This window comes from Scylla paramamosain, chromosome 17, assembly GCF_035594125.1.
Source record: "Scylla paramamosain isolate STU-SP2022 chromosome 17, ASM3559412v1, whole genome shotgun sequence".
Lineage (NCBI taxonomy): Eukaryota > Metazoa > Arthropoda > Malacostraca > Decapoda > Portunidae > Scylla > Scylla paramamosain.
In genome coordinates this window covers 7,195,001-7,207,198 of record NC_087167.1, presented here as the reverse complement: position 1 = coordinate 7,207,198, position 12,198 = coordinate 7,195,001, and the positions used below count along the sequence as shown (strand labels likewise).

The 12,198-nt window shown below is 42.7% G+C and overlaps 1 long non-coding RNA gene across 2 annotated transcripts in view; it reads right to left on the bottom strand.

The window, feature by feature from the left end:
- Positions 1 to 12,198, bottom strand: part of LOC135108399 (uncharacterized) — a 329,608-nt gene that overhangs the window by 64,874 nt on the left and 252,536 nt on the right. For both annotated transcript variants that reach the window (XR_010272248.1, XR_010272246.1), the window contains one exon: positions 10,279 to 10,365. This is a non-coding gene — a long non-coding RNA (uncharacterized LOC135108399). The remainder of the gene's footprint in view (positions 1 to 10,278; positions 10,366 to 12,198) is intronic.

Genomic DNA, 12,198 nt, shown 5'->3' with positions numbered 1-12,198 from the left:
GCCTGTTTGGTTTATTTAAACTTTCCTCCTTAAAAGAGTAAATAAAAGTTTTCATATAATCTTTAAAAGCACCAAATTTTATAATCTCCCAATACTGAGAATAACGATACGATGGAAAGAGTCTGCGGGGGAAAATAGCACGAGAGTATTTCCCTAATGATCCTGTGTGTCACCTGAAGGGCAGAGGTCAGGTGAAGAGCAGCAGCAACAGCCAGCGGGGACACCTCATATATATGTAATTACCTGCCGTGCGTGACGTACTGTAGGTATGATGAAGCTGGGGTGTCATCAGTCATCCGTGTGTGTACAGAAAATTATATGTTGGTTTTCACGGAGGTACGGTGAGTGAGTGAGTGGGTGAGTGAGTGGTGGTGACGTGGAGGGTGTTCAGTATGGTGGTGCTTTTGTTGACGGAGTGAAGTGAGTGTGTGAGTGAGTGTTGGTGACGTGTGTGTGTGTGTGTGTGTGTGTGTGTGTGTGTGTGTGTGTGTGTGTGTGTGTGTGTGTGTGTTGCTGGATTGTTTGTTCTCTTCTCTCATCTCAGTTCACACGCCTCGCTCCGGGAAAATTTTGAAATATTCCACGCAGCACTGACGTTAGTAATATAAATAATGAGTCTATGCATTTAGAAATAATTATTATGAATGAATGACAACTGGTAATACTGCTATGATCATTTCAATGCCAACAACACCATACTGCTACTCATAATAGTCTTTCATTAGGAATATTTCCAAGGCCATACAAACAATTAGCTAAATTCTCAAGGGTGTTTTTTGTACTAATGATGCAGAAACCCTGTCAAACTATCACTGGAATCATGAAACCATCTTAAAAAAACCAGGAAGATTTACACTGGAGCTTGTTAAAAGTAATGAAGACGAGGCAACGCAGCTATCATGCAGTTTACTTACGTCAAGCGTAATTGCGTGTTTCATGAAGGAACTGCAACGTATAAACCAGACGGCTTCTTACAGCTTCCTTTATCTTCTTATCTTCTTGTTTTTAGGGAAAGGAATTGAAGTATCACCTCTTCAATGGAACGAGTTGTAGGGGACACTTTTGTATTCCAGTGACGTCTTCCTTTATTTTCTTATGCTCTTATGTTTTAGAGAAAGGGATTCAAGTGTCACATCTTTAAACTTATTGTAGGGAAGATTTTCGTATCCCAGTGATGCAAACCAAACAAGACACGTGCAATGATAGCCAGGTCCAGTGGGAGGACACAGACCAGGGCGAAGACTCTCCAGCACTGATGTTCGTACACTCAAACATCTTAGCGTCTGATCTCTACTGCTTTTAATGGGCTGTAGTGGAAGTTTTTGCCCTCCCAAGTGTTTTCCATAAGTTTTAGTGGTAGTTTTAAGGATCCCGCACCATTACTGGGAAAGAAATCATCGTGAGACCCAAAATAATAATAAAGTCTCTCTAGCCTTTGAAATTACGTAGCCCTGATGAAAGTTCAGTGTTTAAGAATACGAGCCTAAAAGTTCTCCCTTGCCAAGACGCCCCGAGGCAACGCAGTGTGGTATTGGCTTAGCCCTCCGACCGTGACTCCCACATCCCTACAAAGCCCCACAGCCGACGCGGATACAGATGGACACGACTGGATCCCGAATAGCAGCAGACTTAATCCACCCTAACTACAGTATTGCATAAACTAGATACAGTGCGAGGGAAGAGGAACGAGGGAAGAGGAACGTGTTATCTGCGTGTACTGTTGTCTCGGGGGTAGTGTGTGAATGCTTGCCGGCGTGGTAATGTGCTGGGTGTATAGTGCAGGTGGAGGCGCCGTGTAGAGATGAGTGAGGGAGGTTGAGGAGAAGGCTTTGTTCTGCAGTGGATTCATAAAGGCTGATGATGATTCGCCAGTAAGAAGACTAAATGCGGTTTTATATATATTTTGTTTTGAAAGTTGTCCTGCAGTGCACAAACGAAGGTCGGTACAATACGGAGAGGAAAATATCGTGATGTGTTTCTTCTTTTATTACAAAATATTAATGTCTCGTGAAAAAAAAAAAAAGGATAATAGTAATAGCATTGCAATATGTGTTGTTTCGTTCGGATAACACATCAGGGTCTCGTGGCAAAACGTTAATAGATAAAACATTGCAGTGTGTTTCGTCTCATTATTACGACACATTACCATCTCACAAAAAAAAAAGAAAAAAAATAGATAATAATAATAATAATGATAATAGTAGTAGTTGTTATTGTTCTAGTAGTATTATCATTATTATTATTATTATTATTATTATTACTATTATTAGTGGTAGTAGTAGTAGTAGTAGTAGTAATAGCAGTAGTAATAGTAGTAGAAGTAATAGTATTAATAAAGAACAATAATAAAAATAACAATCCCGCAACGCATTCTATCACTTTCCTAAAACCCAAAAGTCTCATAAAAAAAAAAAAAAATCTACCACAAGGTGAAGTACGGACCAATCAGCTACTCACATCGTCTCCATCCCTCTCCCTCTCCCTCTCCCTCCATCTCCCTCCCCCACCCCCACCCCTTCTCCCTGCAGCCGCCACGAATCAAGACGAGTAATGAAAGCTAAGGAAGTGATGACACATACGGAGTGGCTGGAGACGAAAACCCATTAAACTCTTTGACGTTTCTGAGATTACTGCGACCACGACAGCGACGCGACGCCCGCAGCCCCGCCAGCCACGCCAGTGTTTGCCGCGCCACGCCTTTGCTTCTGAGGTACTGGGCCACGTAGAGAGAGAGAGAGAGAGAGAGAGAGAGAGAGAGAGAGAGAGAGAGAGAGAGATAAGGGATGAAATAAACTGAACGGGGAAAAAAATAGATAAAAATGCCCTTGTTTTGTGGTTCTAGACAGTGATGAAATAATAAGGACAACAGTTATTACGCCCACTTGTACGTAGGTGTGTGTATGTATGTGTGCATGCATTTATGTATAAGATAAAACTACCACAAAATACGCAGATTATAATTTCATGGTCAGTACACTTAATCTATGTATGTATGCATGAATGGAATGAATGGATGAATAAGGATGAAAGGCACGAGTCTATGCAATGACCAGGTGTGTGTGTGTGTGTGTGTTTGTGTAGATGCAGTGTGGGTGTATGTACAGTTGCAGCCAAAAATCTGTTCACTTGCTGTATTTTTTCCCACTAATTTAAACGGTTTTCCTTCATCGTGAGTCCTCTGCTGTGTTACAAAACCCCCACGACTGATGACTGCTAGTTCTGAGGACGTGAGACTGAGGAAAAGACATCAAACAGCGGCAGGGAGGGTAGCAGGTTACAAGACTTCTAACCGCGACTGCACCTTTGTCCCCAGCAGGTGGCGGCCACGCGGGGGGTTGGGTTGGGGGTGGGTAGGCGGACAGTGCGAGCCATGCAGACCCACTCACCTGTGCCGTCCTAATTAGCCCCGCACACCTGTACAAACACAGACCTGCGCTACCCCCAACAACCTCTCTCCTTCCCCTCTCTCTCTCTCTCTCTCTCTCTCTCTCTCTCTCTCTCTCTCTCTCTCTCTCTCTCTCTCTCTCTCTCTAACCCTTTGTCTGTTCAGGAATTCTCACACTTCACTGGATAAGTCACACACACACACACATACTCTCTCTCTCTCTCTCTCTCTCTCTCTCTCTCTCTTATGACTCAATCCATCCACGTGCCACTTAAATATCCTCTTACTCTTTACTTATACATACTTTAGCACCCCTCCCCTCTCTCCCTCTCTCCCTCTCCCTCTCCGTTCCTCTCCTCCCTCCCTTTTCCTCTCCATTCCTCTCCCCTTCTCTCCCTGTTTCCAATATAGCAGTAACCTTACCTTTGCTCTATTACAGGTGGAAAGTAAGTAGAAGGAAGGGAAGGAGGGGAGAGAAGAGAGAAAGAAACGAAGGAGAGGGAAGGGAGAGGAGAGGAGGGGAGGGAGAAAAGGGAGGGTAGAATCGAATACTCAAAATAAGGAAGAGTCATGATTTCAGTGTAAAATAAATCTGTCGTCTCTCTCTCTCTCTCTCTCTCTCTCTCTCTCTCTCTCTCTCTCTCTCTCTCTCTCTCTCTTCCCTTCCTTCCTTCCTTCCTCTCATTTTTCAGTCCTCATTCTCATTCACTGTGTTTACTCTTCGTTCATTCGTCCCTTCCACTGAATGAACTTTAATTCCCCCACCCCTCTTTTTTTACTCTCTCTCTCTCTCTCTCCCTCTCTCTCTCTCTCTCTCTCTCTCTCTCTCTCTCTCTCTAAAAGCATTTTTTTATATTCATCATTCTCAATTCTTCCGTCCTGCCTTTGTAGCGAGAAAGAATGATAAATTAGAGAGAGAGAGAGAGAGAGAGAGAGAGAGAGAGAGAGAGAGAGAGAGAGAGAGAGAGAGAGAGAGAGAGACAGGTCATGCCCGTGTTGCCTGTCTGGCAGCCACAGGTCACCCTAATGACGGGTAGCGGCCAGGTACTCCACAGGTATTGACCCGCGGGTGGTGGTGGTAGAAGAGGAGGAGGAGGAGGAGGAGGAGGAGGAGGAGGAGGAGGAGGAGAAGGACCCACACACCCTGCAACATCCCCGCCCATGAACTGCTGTAGCCTCACGCCCAGTCATTTCATCTCCTACAGTCTTTCCATCATTTCCTCCTACAGCCTCTCCGCCTGATAGCACAGTCTCTCCGTCATCTCCCTCTACAGTCTCTCCATTCATTCCCTAGGCTCAGCTGTTACACAATTCAATGCTAAGGGCCAATTTCACAGTTGCTTCCTATTGTGATCGTTATATCAATAAGTCACGATCTTCACTACCACCAACAGAGTCACTGCTTACATTATGGACTCTCCCTCTCGCTATTTCTTCGTGTTGTGAGAGTTGCCAGGCTAGGGATTTCAGAGACTACGAAAACAATGAATGTAAGACAGGAGCCAAGACTCGTTTGGACCGCTTCATCAGTAAGGGTCCGAAACGGTTTTGTGTGTCATATAAGTTCTATTTTTTGAGAAGTCACAAGGATAATTCGTTGGGTTCTCAAGGATATCATTTTTTCCCTACTGACGATGCATGATTTTTGTTAAACTGTCACTAGAATCATGAAAACACTCTTGAAAAATGATAACTTCCACGACAGCCTCTTTTATAGATTTTTGAAAGGTCACAAGGATAATTAGTTGAGTTCTTACATATATTATTTTCTTTTCCTACTGACGATGCATGGTCTTTGTTAAACTGTCACTAAAATCATGAAAACATTCTTGAAAATGATAACTTTCATTAGAGCCACTTTATTTATTTATTTTTCAAAGGCCACAAGGGCAAGTTGGGTTCTCATGGATATTTTTTTCCCATTGACGATAATCTTAACCCTTTCACTGCGATATACAACGATTCAGAGCCCTAGAATAGTGAATGGAATCATTATAAGCATCTACAAGAATGAAAGCGATTAAAATAGTAGATACTACAATTTCTGGCCAGTGTAAAGTTTGGAGGTGGGTGTAAAACATAAAAAGATGTCTCAGAGTGGTTAGTAATGAAGGAAAGATGTGCCAAATACCAGTGGATAATGAAAACACCCTTGAAAACTTTACTCTCCATTGCAAACTGTTATTTATATTTTTAAAAGACTACAAAGTATGGATGAATATTCTTTTCCTACTGACGATACATAATCTTTGCCAAACTGTCATTAGGATTATGAAAACACCCTTGAACACAATAGTTAAAACTAGAGCTGGCCATACTAAGTCAAGTTAAGGCCCTGTAACTTTTGATGATACGGGTTTCAGTGATCAGGGTGTGCGCTCAGTCACTTGGGGGCTTGAAGAGATCAGACAGACTTACGGTCCAAGTTGATGAGAGGGGATATTTGTATTAGGGGATATTTGTATTAGGACTGTCCCGTGTAGGCCTACTGGGTTCTTGCTGCTTTTGTGACTCCCCCTCACACATCAACAATACAATCCAGTAATTAACAAACACTCAAGCCATCGCAACCACCCACCTGCACATGACAAGTGATGTATAATCATTACAGTGACGAAAAAAAACCACAACAATTTTTCGTCTATCAATTAACGAAATTATCCAAAGCAAAAAAAAAAAATTAACAAAACCTCAAATCTTTACAACTTTCCCCTCATTTTAGTCTCTTCGTCTCAAACAATACAACGAAAAGAGAAGATTCAGGAAATAAAATTAATATCTTGGCTATCAGCAACACAATGTAGTGTAGTTCTGTTAGTCTTTCAATAAATATGGTACTCTCAACTCGGTAACACTCTAATCCAACACTTAAAAGTACTTACGTGGCTAATAATACGCAAAAGTATGTTGGTCTAGCACTAACACGACGGAAACTATACAATTCAGTGTGCAAAATCCATTTCTACCCCATTAAGTAGTAACAAGATCCTTAACTTTTGTAAATATCCACCACACACACGTCTATTAATCTCTTAAACATATATCTCTCTCTGTCTCATCAATAACAATTCAGTGGTAGTTAACAAACGCTCAGACATTCGTAACTACCAACACTCACACACGTCTATGAGTCACTTAAGCACCGACTAAACAAAAAACAAAAAAAACAAAACACGAAAAAAAAAAACTCCAGTAACATACAGCACCCGTCTAACACATTAACAACTTACTCTAATAGTTAACAAGCCCTCAGCCTTTTGTAACCACCCATTTGTACACGTAAATTGCCCTTCTAACCGCCAACACCATCCAAAAAACACAACTCAGTATATATCATCCATTCATCTCTCGCTAACAACCTCATCCAACAGTTAACAAGGTCAGAAATCTTCGTAACTAACCACGCACGCAGGTTAATTGGACTCCTGAGCATTCACACCTCGAGGAAGCCACACCTTATTGTAGTCTCGCCATCCTGAACGACCTAACAATCATCCCGGGCTGTTGACGGAAGGCGCGACGGAGTGGTGGCGGTGGTGCAGCGGAGCGTAAGGTAAACACGCCACTGCTTCATTCGGCCTTTTCCTCCGCTATCAACTCCACTGCCAGGTAGGTTTGTATTCCCATTCAGTTTCGTCTGTCTGTGTCTCTCAGTCTATCTCATGTCTATCCCAGTCCCTCTCACAAACAGCTTCACTTTACTATGACTTCTAAATACACGACCTAACGTACACCCAAAAAGCTTTTCAAATGTAACACTGCCTATCGAGTCCTTCAAAACGGATTCATCACAGATTTTAAGAATAATATACACGAGAACACACACACACACACACACACACACACACACACAGAAAAAAAAGTAAAAGAGACTGCAAAAGGCTAGCTAACCTACACAAGGCATTTAAAATTTATCTTTGCCATCTCCAGTCTTTAAATTCATCCAACCTCGTACTGAACCCATTTAATATCTGTGTAATTATTATATTCCTGTTACTTTTGTTCCACTCATTTACTTACAACCGTGCATGAGTTCTTTGCCTATCTCCTTGAAACTCGGCGTCTCTTTCTAAAACAAATCAAAACCTCCACGAATCTGAGTTTGCCTAGTTTACAACCATTCCTACGTGTTCCAACTTGTTCCGTGACTACAAGAGCCTGATTCATGTATCCTTGAACACTTAAATACATTCAAATACTTCCAACACCACGTATCCTTCAGGGCCACTCCCCAATCCTCGTTCACTCCTGCCAACCTTGCACGCTCACCTTTATAGACGCCCACACCCTCTACACATCTCCGCCCACTCTTTCACTACTGTTCAGCCCCGCCCAGAAGCCTCCACCACCCGGCCTGCCCTCACACCCCCACCGCCACCCACCCACGCCTCCTGCCTCCACATGACCTGACGCACTACCTATCTCTTCTGCTCTCATTGTACACTGCGTCCCATCGCTACACACACACACACACACACACACACACACACACACACACACACACACACAGATATCACACACAGATATCAGAATTTGGTAATATCAGTAATAGTGATGACAATAATAATAATAATAATAATAATAATAATAATAATAATAATAATAATAATAATAACTGTAGTAGTAGTAGTAGTAGTAGTAGTAGTAGTAGTAGTAGTAGTAGTAATAGTAGTTGTTGTAGTAGTAAAAATAATGATATAATAATAATAATAATAATAATAATAATAATAATAATAATAATAATAATAATAATAATAGTAATAATAATAATAACAATAATAATAATAATAATAATAATAATAATAATAATAATAATAAGAAGAAGAAGAAGATGAAGAAAAGAATAAGATGAAAATGACAACAACAATAACAACAATAATAATAATAATAATAATAATAATAATAATAATAATAATAATAATAATAATGACAACAGCAGCGGCGTCCGTCACAGGAGCAGGCAGCTTTGTGTGTGCAGCGTGCGTGTGTCACTGTGTCCGCCAGCCGGCCTCTCGTGCCGCGGCGAGTGCGGGGAGCACACTCCATCACAAAGAAACAGTTTTTACAATGGAAATATAAAAGGGATGCTTATTACTCACCGCGGCGTGCAGGAACAAGTGCAGTTCCTCGACAGTGGCAAAAACTCTGCTATGAAACTTCAAAAGAATTACAGAAAATGCAATGAAAAAAAAGAAAACACAATATTTTAACATTTTTCATACAAGATTTATAATGATGAGAGTTTTTACCACAGAAAAAAAAAAAAAAGTAAGTGATGCTCAGTCATATTGCTAAAAGCGCTCCGTCTGCCCATCTGTCACTAACGAGTCTGACCACACACAGATCAAATTCGGAAAGACGACCGCCAATACTCAATGTGGGCTGCACGAGAACTTCCGTAAAAAACGTGAAAAAAAAAAACAGCAACAGTTGGATTCGAAAAAAAAAAAATATTGCAATAAACAGTGTGCATCTGACAAAGTGTTGCTTTCACCCAAACCACGCTGTCCTCATGCTCCGCGCCGTGCCGCCACGTACGGATGGGTAATCTTACATGACGGCATACCTGAAATAATGCAATTAGTAACAAGAGTAGCAGAGCATTATGTGATAATGGTGAGGGAAACACGATCAGTATCAGAAGGCTCAGAACATTTCACCTTAACAGTTTCACATTCCCAATATCTTTTTACTGAACTGTACAGAATTTCCTTCTCTTAGTTCCTGTCTTATACGGAGAGTTAGATAAAGGACAGTGGCGCACTAGACATTTCTACACTATTGCACCAATTATGAAGATTCTGAGAGAAAACGAAACTGAGAGAATGTTTTGTTTGTTTATCTGTTTATACCTTTTGTTTATCTCTTACGGCCAATAACAATAGAAATAAGAAGAGAACAATACTACTATTACTACTACTACTACTACTACTACTACTCTCTAATTTAAACATTTATTATTATTTAAACATTTATTACTATTCTCATTATTTTTATCTTCCATATTTATAAATTGCCTTCTTTAACCCGTCAAGTCGCGGCACACTATTTCTTACAGCCACGCGCGCACGAACATAAAACACGAAAAAACCCTTGAAACAACAACAACTCTGCTCACGCCCTGCACCTGTCCACTGGCAGACGACCACGAAGGAGAGTGTGAAAGGATTCGAACCCGGGACGTCTAGAAAAGCTAAACTAATATATAATTCGTAAGTATCTCTCCAACACCACCACCACCACCAACACCACCACCACCACCTTCCGCCGCCGTTGCCGCCTCACGTAGTCAGTGTGCATCACCTGCGCCATCCTCACAGGCCTTTGGCAGCCCCAATTACCTCGCGCCGCCTCACCTGCAACCGCCTCTCACCTGAGCACATTTTATATCAAAAGGCCTCCGTAATAACGTTTGGGAGTGCGAGAGAGAGAGAGAGAGAGAGAGAGAGAGAGAGAGAGAGAGAGAGAGAGAGAGAGAGAGAGAGAGAGAGAGAGAGAGAGAGAGAGAGAGAGAGGAACAGACTCACAGATTTATAGAAACGGTAGCAAGTCAGAAAGACATTTAAACAGACGGGGAGACAGAAAGGGAAGTAGACGGACAGACAGGTAGAAAGAAAGGAAATTAGACATACGGAAAAAAAAATAAAGAAAAAGCCAGACAGACAGAGAGAGACAGATAAACAAATAAACGGAAAGATGGACGGACATGCAGTGACGCGAGAAACAGGCCTGCAGACAGAAATATACTAACAGACAGACAAGAAATAAAGACAAACAGACACAGAGACATTGAGAGAGAGAGAGAGAGAGAGAGAGAGAGAGAGAGAGTGAAAGGAACAGGGTAAGTGGGAGCTTTTCCTTTCAACCACCCACGCACGCACGTCCTCACATACCTTGCATCTGGCTGGTCCTTGGCGTCCTTAGCAGTGCGGGGCGTCCGTTGTACCACTAACCAAGAGAACTTTCACCCAACCAAAGAACTGCAAAGAATAAACAAAAACTCCAGTTAGCTGACTTCGAAAACACAAACACTCATATATATTTAAACACGAGGACTAACCTAATCTATCCCCAAGAACCGAGAGATTGTGTAAGACAACTTTAACCGACTTACAAAACAAACCCTCATATATATTTAAACACGTGACTGACCCCATCTATCTCCAGGAATCGAGGCATTATGAAAGACTGCGGACTTCAGCTGACCTACCACAAACACTTACATATACTTACAACACATAACTGACCTAATTTATTTACAGAAACCAAGGAATTTTTGTAAGACTGAGAACTTTACACTTGGTGACAATAAGGTAGAAGTGGAAGTGGGCGGAGCTTATCCCCTCAAGCTGACCAATCACGCGGATCAGGGCGAGGGCGGAGGAGAGGGAGCCTTGCACAGCACTGAGTTAATCCCAAAAAGCCAACAGCTCTGGAATGTGCCTGGCCTGAGTGCTGGAGCTGCCCCCGCGACCTTGAGGCGGCGCGGCGCTGTGGCAAGTGTTCCTGTGTTCCTCGGAGCCTGAGGTTGCATAGCTGTCACATCTCTCTCTCCTCTCTCTCTCTCTCTCTCTCTCTCTCTCTCTCTCTCTCTCTCTCTCCTCTCCTCTCTCTCTCTCTCTCTCTCAGGCCTAAGACGTCTCCCGCAACACACACACACACACACACACACACACACACACACACACACACCTTCAGCACATCTACTTGAACGTTTTGCAGAGGCACCACCACCACCACCACCACCACCACTACTACTATCACACCTTGCGTTCCCCAAGAGTGTGTGTGTGTGTGTGTGTGTGTGTGTGTGTGTGTGTGTTTAAATGATGCTCGTGTTTTCACTCTTGACTAAAAGCAGGACCCTTGGGACTTTTTTTTTTTTGAGCAGCAAAGTGTTTAAATCGATGAGCTTGTGTGTGTGTGTGTGTGTGTGTGTGTGTGTGTGTGTGTGTGTGTGTGTGTGTGGGTGGGTGTGAGTGTGTGTGTGTGTGTATGGATGGGATAAATGGATGAATAAATTTGAATGAATTCTGATGCACACACATAAATACATAAATGAAGTAAAGCAAAGCAATGCAAAGGGGAGAGAGAGAGAGACAGAGAGAGAGAGAGAGAGAGAGAGAGAGAGAGAGAGAGAGAGAGAGAGAGAGAGAGAGAGAGAGAGAGAGAGAGAGAGAGAGAGAGAGAGAGAGAGAGAGACACCCACCCTCACACCTTCACCACCCCCCAAACATACTCGTACACCACCAAGAATCAGTGCTAGAAGAGGAGGAGGAGGAGGAGGAGTAGTAAGTCTGGAGGAAGGTCCGGAGAGTGTGGAGAGAAGGAAGACGGGAAGGAGGGAAGGAAGGAGGCGGGGCGGGTGAATCTGTGCCTGGCTGGAGGGACGGGGCTGCTGCGTGAGAAAGGTGGCGTCCGAGTTTATTTCTGAACGACTTTATTGTGTTACGCTAAACGACCGAAGTTGCAAGTTTATCTCGGCCCCTAACGACGCGGCGGGCAAAGAAACTCCGGCAGCACACAGGCTAAAGTGCTTATTTATTTCGCCTTCGCAACCTTACGTACTCACAAAAGAATACTGCGCTCGTGCCACTGACTGGATACATCGCTATACGACTTATCCCAGTTACTGTAGCGAAGTACTCGATATAAGTGCGGAATGAAGGAAGGGAAGGGGAGTTCAACGAGTCATTATAGGAAAGTACTTATGCGTCTCCTGCCTGGCTAACTTGCTATATAGTACTGAAGTGAGCTATAAGGGAAGGGAAGGCGTGTTCCAGGTACTGTATCGAGCAGGAAGTGAAGCAACA